The 23,408-nt window shown below is 36.0% G+C and overlaps 1 non-coding gene across 1 annotated transcript; it reads left to right on the forward strand.

The window, feature by feature from the left end:
* The first annotated feature begins 686 nt into the window (after positions 1–686).
* Positions 687–794, forward strand: LOC112773574 (small nucleolar RNA R71). The gene has a single exon (XR_003188119.1). It is a non-coding gene; the product is annotated as a small nucleolar RNA R71 (small nucleolar RNA).
* Positions 795–23,408: the final 22,614 nt, after the last annotated feature.

Below are 23,408 nucleotides of genomic sequence, written 5' to 3' on the forward strand. Positions count from 1 at the left end.
GATTTCAGTGATCCTTTTACTCAGCTGGCCCACTTGTGCTTCCAGATTTCTAATGGAAGACCTTGTTTCATTCATGAAACTTACAATGGCCTTAGATAGATCAGAGACTAGATTTGCTAAATTAGAAGCATTTTGTTCAGAGTTCTCTGTCTGTTGCTGAGTTGATGATGGAAAAGGTTTGCATTGCTAAACCTGTTTCTTCCACCATTATTAAAGCCTTGTTGGGGCTTTTGATCCTTCCATGAGAAATTTGGATGATTTCTCCATGTTGAGTTATAGGTGTTTCCATAAGGTTTACCTAAGTAATTTACCTCTGCTATTGCAGGGTTCTCAGGATCATAGGCTTCTTCTTCAGAAGATGCCTCTTGAGTACTGTTGGATGCAGCTTGCATTCCATGCAGACTCTGAGAGATCATATTGACTTGCTGAGTCAATATTTTATTCTGAGCCAATATGGCATTCAGAGTATCAACTTCAAGAACTCCCTTCTTCATAGGCGTCCCATTACTCACAGGATTCCTTTCAGAAGTGTACATGAACTGGTTATTAGCAACCATGTCAATGAGTTCTTGAGCTTCTGCATGCGTTTTCTTTAGGTGAATGGATCCACCTGCAGAGGTATCCAATGACATCTTAGATAACTCAGACAGACCATCATAGAATATATCCAGGATGGTCCATTCTGAAAGCATGTCAGAAGGACACTTTTTGGTCAACTGTTTGTATCTTTCCCAAGCTTCATAGAGGGATTCACCTTCTTTCTGTCTGAAGGTTTGAACATCAGCTCTAAGCCTGCTCAGCTTTTGAGGAGGAAAGTACTTGGCTAAGAAAGCCGTGACCAGCTTATCCCAAGAGTTCAGGCTGTCTTTGGGTTGAGAATCCAACCATAATCTAGCTCTGTCTCTTACAGCAAAAGGGAAAAGCATGAGCCTGTAGACTTCAGGATCTACTCCATTAGTCTTAACAGTATCACATATCTGCAAGAATTCAGTTAAGAACTGAAAAGGATCTTCAGATGGAAGTCCATGAAACTTGCAGTTCTGCTGCATCAGAGAAACTAATTGAGGTTTCAGCTCAAAGTTGTTTGCTCCAATGGCAGGAATGGAGATGCTTCTTCCATGTAGATTGGAATTAGGTGCATTAAAGTCACCAAGCATCTTCCTTACATTATTATTATTTTCGGCTGCCATCTTCTCTTCCTGTTCGAAAATTTCTGAAAGGTTATCTCTGGATTGTTGTATTTTAGCTTCTCTTAATTTTCTCTTCAGAGTCCTTTCAGGTTCTGGATCTGCTTCCACAAGAATGTTCTTATCCTTGCTCCTGCTCATATGACAAAGAAGAAGGCACAGAAAAATAGTAATAATAATAGAGATCCTTTATACCACAGTATAGGGATCCCTGTGTGAGTAGAAGAAGATGGGGAGACAAAGAATGTAATATAATGGAAGAAACACAACTGTGAGGATGGAAGAGAGGTGAGATGAGATGTTAGTAATGAATGAATAAATAGAATGAGATGTGGGAGGGATAATTTTCGAAAATTATTTTGAAAAAGAGTTAGTGATTTTCGAAAATGGTTTTTGAAAAATGTTAGTAATTTTCGAAAATTTTTGAAATTAAAAAAATAATTAGTTAATTAAAAAGAAATTTTTGAAAAAGAGGGAAGATATTTTCGAAAATTAGAGAGAGAGAGTTAGTTAGGTGGTTTTGAAAAAGTTAAGAAATAAACAAAAAGTTAGTTAGTTAGTTGAAACAATTTTTGAAAAGATAAGAAGTTAGGAAGTTAGAAAAGATATTTTGAAAAGATATTTTTGAAAAAGATAAGATAAGAAGATATTTTTGAAAAGATATGATTGAAATTAGTTTTGAAAAAGATTTGATTTTTAAAATCACAATTAATGACTTGATTCATAAGAAATCACAAGATATGATTCTAGAACTTAAAGTTTGAATCTTTCTTAACAAGCAAGTAACAAACTTCAAATTTTTGAATCAAAACATTAATTGATTATGTTATTTTCGAAAATTTGGTATAAAAATAAGAAAAAGATTTTTTGAAAAATATTTTTGGAATTTTCAAAAATAACTAAGAATTTTGAAAAAGATTTAATTTTTTGAAAAAGATAAGATTTTCAAATTGAAAATTTGATTTGACTTATGAGAAACAATTTGATTTTAAAATTTTTTTGAAAAAGTCAATCCAAATTTTCGAATTTGATGAGAGAAAAAGGGAAAGATATTTTTTTGATTTTTGAAATTTTTATGAAAAACATGAAAATTATGCAATGCATGAAATTTTTATATCAAAACAATGAATGCATGCATGAATGATATGAATGTCAAGATGAACACCAAGAACACTATGAATGTCAAGATGAACATCAAGAACATAATTTTGAAAAATTTTTAATGCAAAGAAAACATGCAAGACACCAAACTTAGAATTCTTTAATGCTTAGGCACTAAGAATTCAAGAATCCATATGATAAACATGAAAAGACACAAAACAAAAAATCATCAAGATCAAACAAGAAGACTTACCAAGAACAACTTGAAGATCATGAAGAACACTATGAATGTATGAATTTTCGAAAAATTCAAGATACACATGCAATGACACCAAACTTATGATATGACTCAAGACTCAAACAAGAAACAGAAAAATATTTTTGATTTTTATGATTTTCTAATTTTTTTTGGATTTTTTTTTCGAAAATTAATTGAAAAAGGAAAATAAGGATTCCAAAATTTTTAATATGAATTCCAGGAATCTTGCATTCTTAGTCTAAAGCTTCAGTCCAGGAATTAGACATGGCTCACTAGCCAGCCAAGCTTTCAAAGAAAGCTCCGGTCCAAAACACTAGACATGGCCAATGGCCAGCCAAGCTTCAGCAGGTGATTGAGGATCAGCAGCAGGTTGATTAGCAACAACTAGCTTGCTCTTGATAACAAATTGCAAGCCTCAGTCCAAATAAATTTAGACATGGCTTTACAGCCGGCCAGGCTTCACATGCTTCATGAAACACTAGAATTCATTCTTAAAAATTTTGAATAGAATTTTTGAAAACATTTTTTTTTCGAAAACAAAAGAAGAGTTTTTGAAAACTTTTTGAAAAGAAAACGAAAAGAAAGTTACCCAATCTGAGCAACAAGATGAACCGTCAGTTGTCCAAACTCAAACAATCCCCGGCAACGGCGCCAAAAACTTGGTGCACGAAATTGTGATGTCCAGGCTCAAACAATCCCTGGCAACGTGAGCAACTTGGTGCGCTGATCTCAATACATAATTGTCACAACTTCGATACAACTAACCAGCAAGTGCACTGGGTCGTCCAAGTAATACCTTACGTGAGTAAGGGTCGAATCCCACGGAGATTGTTGGTATGAAGCAAGCTACGGTCACCTTGTAAATCTCAGTCAGGCAGATATAAAGTGATAATGGTGTTTTCGAATATTATATAATAAAATAGGGATAGAGATACTTATGTAAATCATTGGAAGGAATTTCAGATAAGCGAATGGAGATGCTTTTCATTCCTCTGAACCTCTGCTTTCCTGCTATCTTCATCCAATCAGTCTTACTCCTTTCCATGGCTGGCTTTATGTGATACATCACCACTGTCAACGGCTACTTTCGGTCATCTCACGGGAAAATGATCCAATGCCCTGTCACGGCACGGCTAATCGTCTGGAGGCATCACCCTTGCCAATGGCTTCATCTTATCCTCTCAGTGAATAATATGCTCACGCACCCTGTCACGGCACGGCTATTCATCTGTCGGTTCTCGATCATGCTGGAATAGGATTTACTATCCTTTTGCGTCTGTCACTAACGCCCTGCAATCGCGAGTTAGGAGCTCGTCACAGTCATTCAATCATTGAATCCTACTCGGAATACCACAGACAAGGTTTAGACCTTCCGGATTCTCTTGAATGCCGCCATCATTCTAGCTTACGCCACGAAGATTCTGGTTAGGAGATCTAAGAGATACTCATTCTAGCTTATTTCATGTAGAACAGAAGTGTTTGTCAGACACGCGTTCATAAGGGAGAAGGATGATGAGCGTCACACATAATCATCACCTTCATCACGTTCTTGGGTGCGAATGGATATCTTAGAAGCGAAATAAGAAGATTGAATAGAAAACAGTAGTACTTTGCATTAATCTTTGAGGAACAGCAGAGCTCCACACCTTAATCTATGGAGTGTAGAAACTCTACCGTATGAAAATACATAAGTGAAGGTCCAGGCATGGCCGAGATGGCCAGCCCCCTAAAACATGATCACAGGATCAAAATACAATCCAGGATGCCTAATACAATAGTAAGAGGTCCTATTTATAATAAACTAGTCACTAGGGTTTACATGAGTAAGTAATTGATGCATAAATCCACTTTCGGGGCCCACTTGGTGTGTGTTTGGGCTGAGCTTGAGTGTAGCACGTGCAGAGGCCATTTGTGGAGTTGAACGCCAGTTCTGTGCCAGTTTGGGCGTTCAACTCTGGTTTTGGATCCTTTTCTGGCGCTGGACGCCAGATTTGGGCAGAAGGCTGGCGTTGAACGCCAGTTTACGTCGTCAATTCTTGGCCAAAGTATGGACTATTATATATTTCTGAAAGCCCTGGATGTCTACTTTCCAACGCAATTGGAATCGCGCCATTTCGAGTTCTGTAGCTCCAGAAAATCCACTTTGAGTGCAGGGAGGTCAGAATCCAACAGCATCAGCAGTCCTTTTTCAACCTCTGAATCTGATTTCTGCTCAAGTCCCTCAATTTCAGCCAGAAAATACCTGAAATCACAGAAAAACACACAAACTCATAGTAAAGTCCAGAAATGTGAATTTAACATAAAAACTAATGAAAACATCCCTAAAAGTGACTAGATCCTACTAAAAACATACTAAAAACAATGTCAAAAAGCGTATAAATTATCCGCTCATCAAAGAGTTATTTAAAGAATGTGATCACAAGATTATGATTTCCAAGAGTCATGAGATAAATATTAAGGAGCTTTAGGTCTATTCTAAATGGAACTTGAGAATCATGAAGGTTTGATTTGTTAGTGCATAAAGTAAATAATTAAAGAATGATGTTATGAGAGTGAATGAGAATATGTTGTATTTGAGTTAGTTTTCAACCATAACCTCAAGTCAAGGGTATTGTATTAGAGACCTCATACCCGCAAACCGTATGTAATGGCCTAAGCCTAACCCGACAGATATTAAAGTATGTGGAGTAGGAAGTTGAGTTGTGATGTTGGTTATGAGATTAATAATAAAAAATGAGATTTGATTAGAGGCTTACCATGAAAAGTGAGACTGACATCAGATTTATGATGGGAACTTTGATTAAGTTGAGATATATGTAAGAGATTATGATTGATGGTGATGATTATATTATTGATGACACGATTGGTAATGTTGAGTTTAAGGAAACAAGAACAATTATTTGATGATGATTAAACATGATTATCTTGGGTTAAAAGCCCAATTATGTGTGTGATTGATTTGTTTATTGTGCAGAAAATTATAGAAATCAAAACAGGCCCAACAACAAGTTGATAAGGTGATAAACCACTATTTTATGGTATATCTTGGATTGAATTCAGTGGATTTTATCAATTATTCTCACACTTATTCATGTAAATTGCATGCTTTTAAGTTTCCTTCCTAATTTTGTGCTATAATTGAAAACATGCTTCTTTGGCCTTAAAATTGCTAATTTGTAATCCTCTCTTATTCCCATTTGATGTCGTAATATGTGTGTTAAGTGTTTTCAGGTTTTATAGGTTAGGAATGGCTTAGAAGATGGAAAGAAAGCATGCAAAAGTGGAAGGAACACAAGAATTTGGAGATTTGAAAAGATGGCCTCGACGCGCACGCGTGGATGACGCGTATGCGTGACTAGGAATTCGTTCAGTGATGCGTACGCGTGGCTGACATGTACGCTTGACGAGCGTCACGTACTGCAATTAATAGAAAACACTGGGGTGATTTCTGGGCTGCTTTTGACCCAGTTTTAGGTGCAAAAATAAAGACAAGAGGCTGCAGAGTGGAGTTAGGAGAAGGTATTCGATTCACTTTTTCATTCACACATTATTAGGTTTTTGATATAGAATTCTAGAGAGAGAGAGGCTGTCTCCTCTCTCTAGGTTTAGGGTTTCTTCTTTCAATTTCTCCTTAGGTTTAGATTTCAGTCTTATTTTAATTTAGTTTTCTCTTACTTTTATTTGTTCTAGTACTTTAGTTATCTATTTCTCTCATTGATTTTTTTATTTTGCCCATTTAGTTTATGAACTCTTGTGTTGCTTTTAATTTTCTTTTTAATGCAATTTTATGTTTCCATTGTCTTTTTTATGTTTGCCTTGGTCTCTTATTGCTTTCTTGCTTGTGTTAGTTATAGCTTCTATTAATTCTTGCATTTTATGATGTTTTTCTTTATTGCATTCTATGTGTTTGATGAAATGTCTTTTTAGCTATAGAGTAGATTTTTCTATTCTTGGCTTGGGTTGGTAACTTGGGTGACCTTGAGTTGCTAATGCCCAAGTGATTGATGGTTGATGTCCATTGACACTAGCTTTCACTAATTCGATTAGTGAGTGGCTAGGACTTATGGATTGAGAATGATGAAGCTCATTTGACCTTCCTTCAATTGTTAGAAGATGACTAAATGAGATTGATCCCTACAACTATCATATTGTGGTTAGTGACAAGGATAGAGATCCTTAACCATTAACCCTTGCCAAGACTTTTTTTACCATTTGAGTTTTCCTTACCTTCTTGCTATTTACATTTCTTGTTCCTTATTTCAAAACCCCAAAAAGAAGTACATCATAACCAATAATAAACATACTTCCCTGTAATTCCTTGAGAGACGACCCGAGGTCTAAATACTTCGTTTATTTTTATTGGAGTTTGTACTTGTGACAACCTAATTGAACGTTGATTGAGGTTTAATTGTCGGTTTAGATCTATACTTGCAACGAAGTTATTTTGAGAAATTCTTTATTGACATTTTTCCTCCGTCAAGTTTTGGCGCCGTCGTCGGGGACTTGCAAACGTGTGCCTTGTTATTGGTTATATGTTAATATTGTAAATATCTTGATTTTTTTGGTGTGTTTGTTAGTTTTTGCTAGTTTTAGAACTTTGTTTGCTTAATTTTTGTTAGTATTTGTTTTTATTTTCTCTCGCCATCATGAATTCTCACCCCTTTAGCTATGAGTGTGGTTATAATTATGTTGTAGGAAGTGGAGATTACAATGAAGGCTTGCATCAAGTATGGGACAATCAAAGATGGGAGGAGCCACAAGGATTTGATCAACCCTCTTGGCAACGACCTCCTCCAATGTACTATGAGCAACAACCATTACATGATGCATACCAAGACAACGGTTATGGTGTACCTCTTTGTGATAATCAACAACCACCACCATATACCTGTGAACCCTCTCCTCAATATAGCCCTCAACCACTATACTCACAAGCCCCATTTTACCAAATACCATCCTATGACCCATATCCATCATACAACCAACCTTCCTTACCTCACCCTTGTGACCATTATGAATGAAAATCTATAGAACCACAACAATTCCAACACAATTACTCCCAAGAACTACCACCTCAATATACACCACCTCCATATTTCCACCAAGAAGAATAACACCTTCCTGTTATGAACTCTTTCTCCCAAATAATGAACCCTCCTATCCACCCCAAGCCCCAATGGATGATTCTCCCACTTTATTACTTCAAGAGCAACGTGAAACTCAAAGGAGGACACTAGAATTCGTGGCTACCTTGACCGAGGTAGTAAACACTTTGGCCTTCTAATACTCATGCACTCAAAGCACTCCCATTGCCAATTGTGGAGAATCAATAGAAGAGTGTAACATGAAGGAGAGATTAGAAACTCCGGTGGAGAACAAGGAGTGTGATTTTGTATTGGAACAACTGGAGGAAGCTATAATTATTGAAGAGGAAGAAGTGGTTGAAGACTTAGGAAATGTGGAACCTCCATGGGAATCCCAAGTCATAGAACCTCCCTCCAAGAAGCTTGAAATTGATGTTGAGGAGAATAGGGCACAACCTCCGAGGCATGTTCCCTATGAAGAATTGGGCGGAATAGATCAAGAGGCAAATTTCCTTGGTGATGATGACCATGAATCAAGTCTTCATAGTGATGAATTTGCATCTGCAATTGAACTCCTTGAGTTTGAAGAACCTTCTCTGATTGAATTTGAAAGTGATGTTGAGGTAGACCTTTCTCAACCTCCAACTTATAACTTGAGTGACAGGGAAGAATTAGAAGAACTTAAAAAGGGAGCAGTTGAAGTAGAAGAAGCTTGCAAATAGGTGGAAGAATTCAAAGAAGAGCACAAGGGAGTGGAGCTTGCAAGGTCATTAGAAACACCTCTCCCCAAGCCATTACCATCCAACACAACATTCAAGTGGGTAAAATTCCTATCCTTAAACTTTACTTTTCCACTTGAATATGCTTTGTTAGAAACGGATGAGTAACTTAGATCTCTTTGTGGTTTTAAGAGTAAAAAGGAGATGGTTAGTAGTTGGCAACACAATCCTAGGTTCATTATGGTTAGAAGTTCATGGTCTAAGTGCAATGATAGGTATAGTTCTCAATTGATTGGGTCTAGGAAGATGTCTTGGTGCTTAAATGAGAATTCTTCAACTTTGTCACCCGAATGGAAGCATGAAGATAAAGAAGGACGGGTGATGACAAACAAGGTTTGGGACCGCGGAATACACCTCAACCATCATCAATCCTGGGGCCTTGTCACTTGTTCAAATTTTCTTGAAAGCTTGATGTGCCTAGTTTGGGATCCCGGTTGATATTGGAAATGCAAACATTGGTGGGGATTCAAAGAAGAGTTCAAGCATAAGCCACCCTAGCAAGGACCCCACAAAATGTCCAACTTAAGGACAATAACTAAAAGTGCTAGGTGGGAGACACCCCACCATGGTAAATTCTTCCTATTTTCTCTTTTATTTATATTGATAATAAGTTGAATTTTCATTTTTAGTTAGGTTTATTTAGTTTACATTGTGATTTCGCTTGTTTATTAACGTTTGGCATTACTTTGATATCTTGTTAGTTTATTATAAAAAAAAAGTCTCACGCGTGCGCATGGCCAACGCGCACGCGTCATATTGAATGCTCCAACCTTTGGTACAAAAACCAGAGAGTTGCGCTGGAACCATGCGGGTGGGGTGCCAGGCGCACAACCCAACCCACCCGCGCGCCTCGCTGACGCGTACGCGTCATTTGCATTTCGGGCCACCTACGCGTAAGCGTGGACGACGCGCACGTGTCGTATGATAATGCTGCCATCCCTTGTACATAAACCAGAGAGTTGTGTTGGAATGCTTCCATTTTCGTGCATCTAGCACGAACACTTATCACGCGTACGCATGACCGAGGCTTACGCGTCGTCTCCTCTTTTCTACTTCCCACGCGTACGCGTGGGCGACGTGCATACCCGTGGGCGAAGCGTACGTGTTACCTTCTTCTTTTGCACCCCATGCGTACGCGTGAGTGACGCGTCCGCGTCGCATCCCCGCGCTGTTTCATTCCCCGTTTCTTTCTTCTCTCTTTTTTCTTCACTTCTTTCCTACTTCTTCTGCTTCTTTCTTCCTTTCTTCTTCCTTCCTCCCATTTCTTTTCTCCCTTTCTTACTTTTTTATTCTCCCTCTCTTCAACATTCCACTTCTCATTGTTATCCTCTTTCTTTTCCTTTGCTTATTGCATTCGCATATTTTCATTCATTGCATTTTAAGTTTGCTATTTTTCTATTGGTGTTGAATTTTCTTATTCAACTGTTGAATACTACATGCATTATTTTGGTGCCTCATGACTTGTTTCATATTGATTGGGTAATAAAAATTTTAGATCAATGCTTAATCTCTATTGCTACTTGTGTTCTTTGTGCATTGATATGAACTCACATTGTCTTTCATGACCTTCTTTTTCCTACCCATTGTTGCAATTCTTACACCGTTGATATGCCCTTTGCTTCCATTGTTTTCTCACTGACATGTTGTAGCTACCATGTAGTTGAGAACCCCATTCTTATTTGGCATTAGCCCCACCCACATTCTATTTGCTTTATTTTTGGGCTTATTCTTCCGTCTTTTTCTCCCCTTTCAGGATGGCCACCAAGAAAGGAAATGGAACACTTCTAAATGAGGCAAAAAATAAGTTCCTCTGCACAATCCTTTGCAGATGCTCATCAGTTGTAGCAACCCTATTCCACTTAGCTCGTATTTGCATGCACCGAGGATGGTGCAATCTTTAAGTGTGGGAAGGTCGAGGACCGACTTCCATGGGTAACTACTTTATTTTCAACACCAATTCTTAATTTTCTTTGTTAGTGAGTTGTTACATTGCATGATAGATTGTATGTGTAGTTAGTTGCTTGCATTTAGGTACTACTTGGTTGAAGTAATAATTTCTTTTCCAAGAAACTATTTTCTGGCACTTCACTAATTTGAATTAAAATCTTTGAATTTGCTTGAAGTTTTTTTTGGAACATGGTTTTAGAGCTCGAACACACAAACCCAGTGAGATTTTGAACCTATTTGATTGGTTGCATCTTATCAACCAATGTTTTGTTTTGGTGTGTGTTGTTCTCTCTAAAATTGTGATCTTTGTCTTGCTTGATTCTATATTTTCATTGTTTGATGTATGCATGCACTTATGTGATTGAGGCCCTTGTTTCACTAAGCTCATATACCCAAACGGCCTTACCCTTTTATTATCCTTTGCAAACCAACGTTGAGCCTATTTGACCCCATCCGTTCTTTATTTTAGCTCATCACTAACTCTAAGCGGAAAACAATGAATATTCTTAATTTAAATCCTTGGTTAGCTTAGACTAGTGAGAGTGTTCATGATTTAAGTGTGGAGAAATTGGGTTTGGGAACATTTGGTTTAGGAATTGGGTATGTTATACTTTTTGTGAAAATGTGAAAAAGATAGTTGAGCACATGAACATGCATTTAATACCTTAATCATAGGCATTGATTTCTCATATATGTATATCCACCACATATATATATATATATATATATATATATATATATATATATATATATAAAGAAAAAAAAAGAAAAAAAATCAATAAAAGGGGACAAAATGTCCCAAAGTAAATGGTGGTAGCAATGCATATGTATTGTAATCAAATTTGGGATGCATGAATATGTGCAAAAGATAGTTAATGGGTAGTTAGGTTTTGTATTTTGATTACATGGAGTGTCTTAGATTAGGTGGAAAATTTAGGTTAATCAAGGATTCAGATTTTAGTCTACTTAACCAAATACATTCTTGCCTTGACCCTAACCCCATTACAACCCTTGAAAAGACATCTTGATATGTGTATTCATGCATTAAATTTTTGTTGATTGGTAGAAGAAGAGCAAGCCTTAGAAAGCAAGGTTAGTAGAGAACCGAGAGAATCGACCCTCAAACACTAGAGTGATTAAAGTTTATACACTTCCGGTGAGGGTTCGATGCTCGATTCTTTATTCCTAGCTTTCACGAGCTTTCTTCTTGCAAGTCTATTTGTACTTCATTTTATGATTTGAATTAGTGGAATCCAGCTCATATTTGTTCTTGGAAGATTTATTGACTTTTAACCAAGTAGGTAGAAGCATTTAACATGTAGTTGCATTCATATAGATAAGTTACATTGCATAAGTCTCACCATTTTCCCTTCACTCTTTTGGTTCCCTTGAGCTTAGTATGAGGACATGCTAATGTTTAAGTATGGGAAGAATGATAAATCACTATTTTATGGTATATCTTGGATTGAATTCAGTGGATTTTATCAATTATTCTCACACTTATTCATGTAAATTGCATGCTTTTAAGTTTTCTTCCTAATTTTGTGCTATAATTGAAAACATACTTCTTTTGCCTTAAAATTGCTAATTTGTAATCCTCTCTTATTACCATTCGATACCGTGATATGTGTGTTAAGTATTTTCAGGTTTTATAGTGCAGGAATGGCTTAGAGGATGGAAAGGAAGCATGCAAAAATGGAAGAAACACAAGAATTTGGAGATTTGAAAAGCTGGCCTCGACGCGCACGCATGGATGACGTGTATGTGTGACCGGTGTAGTAGACAAATGGTGTGTACGCGTGGCTGACACGTATGTGTGACGAGCATCACATGCTGCAATTAACAGAAAACGCTAGGGGTGCTTTCTGGGCTGCTTTTGACCCAGTTTCAGGCCCGAAAATAAAGACAAGAGGCTGTAGAGTGAAGCTGGGAGAAGGCATTCGATTCACCTTTTCATTCACGCATTATTAGGTTTTAGATGTAGAATTCTAGAGAGAGAAGCTCTCTCCTCTCTCTAGGTTTAGGGTTTCTTCTTTCAATTTCTCCTTAGGTTTAGATTTCATTCCTATTTTAATTTAGTTTTCTCTTACTTTTATTTGTTCTAGCACTTTAGTTATCTACTTCTCTCATTGATTCCTTTATTTTACCCATTTAGTTTATGAACTCTTGTGTTACTTTCAATTTCCTTTTTAATGCAATTTTATGTTTCCATGTCTTTTTTATGTTTGCCTTGGTTTCTCTTATTGCTTTCTTGCTTGTGTTAGTTATAGCTTTTATTAATTCTTGCATTTTATGATGTTTTTCTTTATTGCATTTTATGTGTTTGATGAAATGTCTCTTTTAGCTATAGAGTTGATTTTTCTATTCTTGGCTTGGGTTGGTAATTTGGGTGATCTTGAGTTGCTAATGCCCAAGTGATTGATGGTTGATGTCCATTGACACTAGCTTTCACTAATTCGATTAGTGAGTGGCTAGGACTTATGGATTGGGATTGATGAAGCTCATTTGACCTTCCTTCAATTGTTAGAGGATGACTAAATGAGATTGATCCCTACAACTATCATATTGTGGTTAGTGACAAGGATAGAGATCCTTAACCATTAACCCTTGCCACGACTTTTTTTTACCATTTGAGTTTTCCTTACCTTCTTGCTATTTATATTTCTTGTTCCTTATTTCAAAACCCCAAAAAGAAGTACATCATAACCAATAATAAACACACTTCCCTGTAATTTCTTGAGAGATGACCCGAGGTTTGAATACTTCGGTTTATTTTTATTGGGGTTTATACTTATGACAACCTAATTAAATGTTGATTGAGGTTTAATTATCGGTTTAGATCTATACTTGCAATGAAGTTATTTTGAGAAATTCTTTACCGACATTTTTTCTCCGTCATAAGGCCCAATAATGCTTTAGGCCCATAAGCACTCAACTCACTTATTCATGGCCCAAGGGAATAGTTGTTGATCACTAACCATAACAACACATTCCCATCTGAACCAAATCTTATGTAACCAAACTCAATCTCTCTCTTTTTTTTCTCTACCCACGTGATTACTTCTAAAAGTAAGCAAGAAAAGGTAGCTCGAACTAGGACTCAAATAAAAAAGAAAATGTGATTACCAAAATCAAAAAACAAAAGGGAAAGAAGAAGAAAGTCAGAAGCTAGAGCACAAAAGCAAAGGTAAATCAGAAAATCGTTTCCATTTCTATGCTTATTGTTGCTTGTTGAAGATGCTTTTCTCCTACATGCACCGAACGAAAAACTTGAAGAAAATGAAGGTTATGAAGCTCTGCTACAAGTCAAGGGTTAAGAACCAAACTTAGAGCCAAAGTCTTGATGAATGGCTTAGATCCTTGAAGAAATTTGAAAAAGAAAGAAAGAGAAGCAGCTAGGTAAGAATGCACGTTAAATTTAATCACTGTTGCTGTCCCATCTCTCTTCTGCACTGCTGCTGTTGTGTTATTTGGAAAAGAAGAAGTCAAAGTTGTTCAAACCAAGTTTCAAGCTCTAGAAACTTTACTCCTCTATTAAAAGGGTAAACAATCAGAGATTGGAGTAGGAGTGAGCACAACAAGTTTAGGTCTTCATAGCTTTCAATCTATCATTTCTTCTCCTTCATGAGTTTACATTAAATTTTTTGGTATTCAGTGTTCATCTTTCTTTGTTTCTTTTCAATGGAAAAAGGCATTAAGTGAGGAATTAGTAAAAGCCATTGATAGAAAAGGCAAAGAGATTTATTTGAAAAAGCCAGAAAATTATGCCAAACTCTTTTATATGTTTTTCTGTTTTGTACACATGATCCTGAGGGGATTTTCTTGCTATGTTGGATGAGCACTTCATGGTTAAAAGTCTAGAAAGTGAACCTAGCCAAATCTAGCTTGGGTAAAAGATGGATCTATCCCAGATAGGATTGGGTTGAATCCTAGCAAAATTAATGTTTATAATCATTGTAAATGTTAGTAAAAATTCCACCACTATTGTGAAGGAGACTAGATGTAGGTCACATTGCACATGGTGACTAAATCAGGATACATGGCTGTGTGATTTTCTCTTCTCTACTCTTTTTTGGTTTTCCTTCGATGTGAGACAAAATAAAAGTGTCTCTTGCATTGCCTAGTTCATAGAAGTCACATCTATTCAAAAGCAAAGAGTTTCTCTATTCCTGATTGCATCATGAAAAGACAAAATTAAAATTTTCTCCTAAAATGTCAACTTGGCAGACTTAACAGCAACTAAGTTCCAAATCCAGTAAGAAGCGAAAAGCAAAAGAAGTTAAAAAAGAGGCTATAGATTCAACCTCCCTTCTCTAGGCCATTTACAAAACTTCAGGTAATAATGATGAATTTAATTATGATATTTTGGTTGAGGATGACTATTGATTGGCAAGGATGGAGGTTTTTCACGCTTGCGTGATTTTGACTGAGATATGACTATTGATTGGCAAGGATTTGGGTTTTGTCCTGCTTGCGTCACTGATGAGACACCTGCACCTGGCAAGGATGGTGATTTTGTCCTGCTTGCTCAGTGCTACAGTGGAGATGTGGAGATGGTGGTTTTGTCCCGCCCACATTCTTTCTGATTGTAAAGGTGGCCGGGCATTAAATCCCTGGATTAGCTAGCCTCCAAGAGAAGGTGTCAAGGCACTCTCCCTTGGAGACTGATTTGTGATAAATATGATATTTTCCTCTTGGGAATGCATGATAGAAAGACTATATCTGGGTTAATTACCGAATGTGTCAGGTCTGGCAATATAACCGACACATGAGCTCACAGCCAGTAGGACAGGCATGCATCATATGCATTTGTTTGAATTATTTGGGTGTGCATTTGATTATTGTATTGTGTTTATGTGTTTTATCTAAATATGTGCTACGTGTTATGTGCTTTATGTGTTCTTGCTTTGTGTGCTTTGATTGTTTGATTTGATTGTGTTTGCTAGTGTACAGAGGTGATGAAGGTTAAGGCGGATTGACTTTAGGATTCCCCTTAAACTAGTTTGTGTGTTGAATGTATTAGAAAAAAGAGATAGTAGTTTATTGGATAAAAATCCTTAGGTGTTTCTTTGACCCCTAAAGAAAATATTTAAATATTTATTATGTTTTTTCTGAATCACATATGACTAAGGAACATTTAAATATGAAATTGTATATAAGTGAAAAGTGATTTGAAAATAAGAAATAAAGAGCGCAAGCTTTTATAAAGATAAGCTTTCTTGAGACAGGCATTGACAAGGTGTATTTATTTCTATCACTTTTGTGGCATTTCCTTTTCCTACTGAAGACCGTGTGGTTTAGTTCTTACCTCTATATCCAATATTTTTCAAGAAACAGATGACATTGCCTTCAAAGAATTTATGGAGTATTGGGTATGCTTTATTTGTTTTCTTAGATGTTCCCTCGCCTTTGTTATTGTTATAAATTATTGTAAAGAGGGATAGGAATTATAATTATATAATATATGTATGTATAATACTTGTATAAGCTACTCTTCCTGTAAATAAAGAATATTATGATTATGTGGTTGTATTTATGTGTATATGTATATTTGTATGATTTGTCTTTAGAAAAAAAATGTCTTCTAGCTAAGCTTTGTTTTTTGTTAGACTCCTACATATTATATATATAAGTCACGTAATATCCTCGCTATCAGAGTGGCCCAATCAGATGCGTGACATTTTGGTGATGAGGGTGTTACAACTCTCACACTAATTATGAAGTTTAATATTTTGTAATGAAGTATGTAAAGGAAGTAGATATTTGATAGTTGTTAGAATTTTAATTCATGTATTAGGAATTCATGGGTAGTTGTTATGACTTTAATTTATGGTACTTTGTTAGAATGTTGTCATGTGATTAAAGTCTATTTTTTTGGTGACAAGTTTATATATGTTTGATTGGTTGATTAAAAATTATATACATAATTTTTTTTGTCGTTGTCTAAATTACTCTTTCAAACTATGATCTAAAATTATATATGAATTTTGTAAGGTTTTATTAGGAAGATTAAAGAAAGGAAAACAATAGGTTACTGAACAAACTTATAGCTACACTTAAAAGGAGTGGTCATATTATATAGTAGTCATCAACAGCTATGCTCGAAAAACATAGCCATAACCACAATATTGGCATGCTTCAAAAGTAGCCATATCTTCGACTATTGGCACGCTTCAAAAGCGTAGCCATATCTTCCATATACGACCACGCTTTTAAGCATGGCAATCGATAAAAGCATGGCAAAAAATAAAGCGTGTCAATAGATCAACAAAAGCGTGGTGATAGAGCAACGGGAATGCTTGTAGATGTGACCTTATCAAAAGTGTGCCAGTAGCTCAAAACGAGTGGCTATCGCTATGCTTTTTTCAACTTTTGTCCATACTTTAAAAGCGTAGCAAAAACGTTGTTTTCTTGTAGGTTTTTAAAGATTTATATTGGAATATATTTATATTGTGTGTATTTATTTATAATTTTATATATTACTATAATTTGGTTATTTCAATTGAAATATATTCAAATTGGTTAAAACTCTAAATCGATAAATAAGTTGTTAGAGCGATTTGATGATTGGTTCAGTTTTCAAAACCATGACATATGCTTTCATTTTTTGTGATGGAAGAAATTCTTTCACCTCTACTTGACCGCAACGTCAATTATGTGACAAGATTAGTCATTTTGCTTAGAATTGTTATCACAGGTTTGATCATTCTTTTCCTTGCTCAAAGTTCTAGCACCTATATCTCTTCTCGAAAATCAAGAGAAAATCCTTCCCTTAGATCATCTTCTCGTTCCTCTACTCCACCTCTACCATCTTTATCATTCCACAATCCACAAGCATGCTATATTGTTCCTTCATCTGTCTCTAATGCTGTCTAACACCCTAACACTGATGCCTCCAATTATGTAACTTCAAATTTTACAAATCTTTTCTCTAGCACTGATGAGCTAAAAGTAAAGCTCGCGGATACTGGAAAGTGTACCAGATCGTTCAAGTAATACCACAATGAGTGAATATTGTTCCCACAAGGATTAACGAATTGAGCACACAAATGTCGAGTTGAATAACTAATTAGATCAATAAAACCTGGATTGATGAATGTTAAAACTTGCTGAAAACTTAAAAGGCTTGAATGTTAGATATGCTTGAGGACAGTGAACGTATGGTTGATTGAAAGAGAATATATAATGGAGAAGTCAAGGGTTTCGAAGATGTTTAAGTCCTTAGAAAGACCAAACTTTGTTTTCCTATTCTAAAGCATGCAGAGATCTTTTCACAACAAATCTTAATTAACCGATTTCCAATATCTTGACTCCTCGGTTTTTCTTCAGTTAACTAACAGCCAATGTCTTGGTTAATAAATTAATCAAAGAGGTTAAGTGCAAAATCTGATTTAGTTCCTCATAAGATTCAAAAGTAGTCCTTAGGTCAGATTATATGTCACATATTCAAGCTAGTCCTGTCCGATTGAATCTTATGAGAAAAGACAATTTTCAAAAGTTGTCCTATTCCGAATTATATGTCACGTATTCAAAAATAGGGTGATTGAAAATCATGTATTATGTCGCACACTTTAAAAACCACTATGTCTAGTTGATCCAAAAATTCATGTGAAAGAGTTTTCAAGCATAATTCGGATATTAGTTCTGTCGAAGCAATAAGCAAATTCAAAACGGAATTAGCATGCCTGTCGACATTACTGATCCTTTAGGGATGAAGCACGAAGCACTCAATCATAAAACAGATCAATGCAATACTTTAAAATGGAAGAAAACTTAGATTAATAATTCATAGAATCATAAACATACCTCCTAACCCTTTAATAAAAGGATTAGTTACTCATAGTGAATTGAAAAACAAAGAAAAGGAAAAGAAGAAGAAGAGAGGCACGTGAGGGATCCGATGATCCTCCCCCCGGATGCCTTTCCTTGTGAACAATATTCACTTATTTATATCCTAGGTTTACCTAAACTTCAAATTCAAAAACTAAATCTTTATCTTATCCTTTTGGAAGAATAAAATAACTGATAACAATAATTCAAAGCCTAATCAAAACTAATTCAAATCAAATCCTATCTTATAGAATTTTCTACAATCTTAACCAAAATTACATCTTCCAGGGGAGAATGAGCTTGCTTGGTATGTAATTTGGGCTCTTGGGCATGCCACTTATTGTCTGAGCGTGCCACTTGCTGTCTAGGCTTGTAACATAGCCTATGGGTATTCTTCAAAGGCGTTACACGCCTATTTTAGGAGTTACATACCATGCCCATTTTTGTTGATTTTAAGAGCTGAAAGGTGAGGGTCGTTCATGGCTCAAACTGAATGTCCACCATAAACATATGTATATGGTTTTGAAGTACCAAATGTTAGCATTCTAATGCCGCTAGAACTGCCTCATTTGGACATCTCTAGCTCAATTTATTATCACTTGAGTATGAAGAGGTCAGAATTGACAGCATTTATAAATTTGCTTCCCAGGGGTTTGCTTCTGAAGGGCGTGGCACACCCCCTCTTCAAGCGTGGCACGCCCTTCTTGATCTTCTCATGGGCGTGGCATTCCTCTTCACTTGGTTCTAAGGCATGGCACACCTAGCTTCTCTTCCTCCAAGGCGTGGCACGCCTTTGCTCGCTCCTTGTTCTTGGGCGTGGCATCCCCTTCCACTTGGTTCTAAGGCATGGCACGCCTAGATTTTCTTCCTCAAAGGCGTGGCACGCCTCTGCTCCTTGTTCCTGTGCATGGCATGCCTTGTTCTGCATCTCCTTGGAGCGTTGTACGCTCCTGTTGAGGTGCGACACACTACTTCAGCTGTCTTGTTGCATGGCTTTGCATAGCTTTGATCCTTACATGCTTGGCTCTTGGCTTTTGATGCAATGCTTGCCCCTTTGAACAAGCTTCCTTTGCTACTTGATTTCTCTTTCTTTTAACTATGTTTCTGTGAGAACACTTAACAAATACCTTAGTAGCAAAAAGATACTTAAAAGTAATGAGATTAGAAGATAAAACTGTAATTAAATCTAAGAAAACAAGAAATTAAAGCAAGAAAAACTACTAAAATTGAGAAGCATCATAACACCAAACTTAAAACTTTGCTTGTCCCCAAGCAAAAAAAAAAAGAAAAGAAAAGAATTGGATTTAATGAAGAAGAATTAAATCTCCTTGAAAGCTTGTTTCCATCTTAATCAACGGGATTTAATAGCCTTGTGATCATAAAAGAATTTTTTTCTTTTTAATGAATCTTGAAATGTTGGGAGTGAAGAATTCTTAAAAACTTAGGTGATGGAATTATGAGATCCTTCTTTTAAGTTTTGATTCATCCTTGAATCACTTACTTTACATTTATAACCGAGAGAGAATTTTCAATTGTTAGCCCTAAGTGCTTCGTCTCAAGGAAGCTTTTGATAATAAGCTTTCAATTGATAATCTCGTGCCAGTTGGCCCAAGTTACTAGGTGATAAATCACTCCTCAGATCTAACTACCCAAGTCTCTCCTTGACACGGGTGTACCACAAGCATATAGCTAAAGATTTAATCCCAGACATCGATGTCAAGAGCCTCTTTGGACTTCTAAATGTTTTGTCTCAAAGCGGCTCTTGATCGTGAGCTTTCGATTGATAATCCCGAGCTAGTAGGCCCAAGTTATCGGGAGATGAAGCACCTCTATGATCTAATTGCCCAAACCTTTCCTTGGACAATAAACACCACAGGCACATACTAGGCTCTTTGCCGTTGATGCTTAGAACTTTATTAATCTTTGAATCTCTTTTGATCTTTTCATATTTCATTTTTTTCTTACTGTCTCTTTTCATATTTCATTTTTTCAGAGAGCTCATAATACTTCTCTAAACTTTTGTTTATGAAGAATCATTCTTCCTGTTCATTTGAGACCATTCACATGTTATCACATTCCATGGAATACAATCACAAGTCATGGACCACCACTTTATATAACAGGACTCTATTTAATAGATTTAACATTCCTCTATCAAATCCATTCTTTTTCATGATGATTAGAAAGCTCAGAGGATAAACATAGTAATAGGCATGGATATTACAATAGGGAAACATGCATGATGCAAAGACAAGGAGAAGAAAAAATAAAAAGGAAACTTAAAAGAAAGAAATACTAACCATCATACACAAGTTTTACCATAATTATTCTTTATCCTTGTTGCTCTTTTCATCGTCATTCTTGGTTTTGGTTGCAATACCAAACTTAGAGTTTGGCCATGTACAGATTGGTGAACACCAAATTTAGGGTTTGGACATATTATCAGGTGGTGAAGAGTATGGAGGAACATAGAATGCTAAGTATGTATTGTGTTAAAACAATGATGGTAGCAAAAACTTTTAAAAACTAGTTTTGAAAATTAAAATCAACAAAGAAAAACCATGAATAGAGGACAGAATTTAACTAAGACTTGGCTTATTCATTGAAATGTTTTTTTTCTTTTTTTTTTCCAATTGGTTAAAAGAAAGGACCTTAATGGGGCAGAGAAGAAAGTACTCACTGATTTAGTTGCTTCCAACAATATTACTACCTCTTTGTGAATAGCCTCGTTTGTTGTTGCATTAGGCTTTCTCTGTGCTTGCATGAGAGGTATGTTCATTCAAAATTGTTTGCATGTGTTAGAGTGATGAGTATTAAGTCTGAGTCAAATCATATCCAAGAGTCTTCTGATAAGTGGGCCACCTTTTGCAAAGACTTAGTACCTATCGGGACTAGTGGCAACCCCCAAAGCCACTACGAAGCAAAGAAGTTAGTTTTGAATCACTGCAAGAAATCGCTAAATACCGTCAGATTTACCATCAGCTTTAGTGGCAGACGTTAACAGCGGGTTTATCGGTGGATGTGGCAATAAATTTATCAAATAAAAAGATTACTATCGGATTTGATATTCCAATGGTAAATTCGCTGGTAATAATTGGAGGAAAAACAAGAAAAATTGGCATTGAGATTGCCGTGGAATTTACCGTCAAATTTATTCTCCAGTAAATCCCAATTAATGGAATGCCACGTTTTGGTCATACGCAATGCATTACCGTCGGATTTATCCGACGGTAAATCCGACGGTCAACCTAACCTAAATTCAAAATACACAGCCTTCTCCCCTCACTTTTGAAAACACCATTCTCTCTCCCCCATTCTCCTATCTCTTCTCTCTCCCCTGTAACATCCTCTGGCAGCACCTCCAGCCACCTTCCGCCATGTCTCTCTTTCGTTGTCTAGGTAGGTTGCCCTCATCCCTCTCCCCATTCCATTATGTTTTCATTTTTTAACAACAAACTAACCCCCTTTTTAGTCGAGGTTCCACCTCTCTCTTCCCCTCTCCACAAACCACAGAACCGCAACTGACGAGTCCTCCATTCTTTCCTCTTTCTTCCTCCTAGTCGAGATCACCGCTGGCATTGACTTGCTTCTGCCGCACCCAGCCTCACCGCAACCGACAACATCAGAATACGGCCTTGCTTTCCTCGCTCCAATGACCTCCCTGCTGCCGCAACCTCCACCAACTGCGGCTGTCATAGTGCAGCTACTACCTCCTCTCTCCCCTATTTTCTTATTTGTTTGTTCTTCAATTAGGTTTTCCGAAGTTCCTTTTAATCTTCTTAGTTTCGATTCAGTAGGGTTTATTTAGATTTCATTTTATAGTTAGTAAATGGATTGGTTATGATTGTTTTTGTGCTGTTAGGTTGCTTTATAGTAGGACTAGTATTAGTTCATAGATAATTAATCATGCTATTAGGATTCTTGTATTTGAGTTTCATTTGATTTGAACTAGAATTGAGCCTTTAGTTAATTTTAAATTCTTGTGATTTAGTTGTTTATACCTTTTTAAATTTTGTTAGTTAATTTTACTTTTATTAAGTTAGTTGATTTCTAGTTTATTAGTCAAATTCTGATTTTCTGTTAGTATATTTAGGTGGTTAGGTTAGGAGTTTACTTTAGATTTTTAGGTTTTGCATTGTTGATGGAAGTGTTTGAGATTATTTTAAGTTTGCTGTGAAATTGCTGCTCCATTCATTTGAACCAACTTGATTAAATTTCTGTTTAATTAGTGGATAAGTTGCTGGATAGTGTTAAATTCTCGCTCTGCTTCCTGATTCTTGCTGCTCGACTTATTGAATTATTTTGAATTGCTCACTATGTTAATTTTGCTGAGAATTTGATGTTGACTTTTGGCATTATGCTATTTTTGGCTTTGTTTGTTGATTAATATTCATTGTTGGATTGAGATTGTGGTTATATTTTGTTACTTGGTATTGCGTTTTGAATATTGGATGTTTATGCATACCAAGTGCTTGTGACATTGTCTTTAAGGATATTTTAGATTTCTGAATTACATGTTGTAGTTAGCCACCATGTGATTTGTTTTCATTATCGTTATTTAGGCAATTATTTTCTTGATTTGTTAATTTGAATAGCAATACAGCAAGGTATAGGAAATACTCAGACTTTAGCTTCTTTATGCTTTCTTATTTTTTGTTTTTAGCTTCCCTATGATTTTTTATTTGTTTAGGGTGTAGGGGTTTATTCAATTTGATGATCTTGTGATTTGTTGAATTAGAATTGGAAATTACATAGGAATTACTTTTTAGATCTATAGCTTTCTGATTTGTCATTGTTTAGCTCCCATGTGAGTGATAGATTCCATTCATGAATAAAGTAGTTTTAAAGTAGAAGAAAAGAGATTAAAAAAAACTTGTTTAGTTTATCTTCTGTATTTAGAATTCTTGTTGTGAACTTTCAACTAAAAATTATAGACAACTTATTATACGAAATTCTAAAACTTTAAATTTTGTTAGTTTAGAAATTATTAAATTTAAATATTTCAAATTATATAATGAATTTTCAAATAAATTTAAAAAAATTAAAATTTAAGTTTATCGTCGAATTTATCGAGGGAAAATTGGGACGGTAACAAGCTCCAGAATTTCACAATTAAAAGTTTATATCTGCCGGTAATTAGCAGCAGACGAAAAAATTCAATGGTAAACAGTTACCAATGAGGTTTATACCGTCAGATTTATTCCGCCGCTAAATCAGATGG

This window comes from Arachis hypogaea, chromosome 18 (assembly GCF_003086295.3).
Source record: "Arachis hypogaea cultivar Tifrunner chromosome 18, arahy.Tifrunner.gnm2.J5K5, whole genome shotgun sequence".
NCBI lineage: Eukaryota > Viridiplantae > Streptophyta > Magnoliopsida > Fabales > Fabaceae > Arachis > Arachis hypogaea.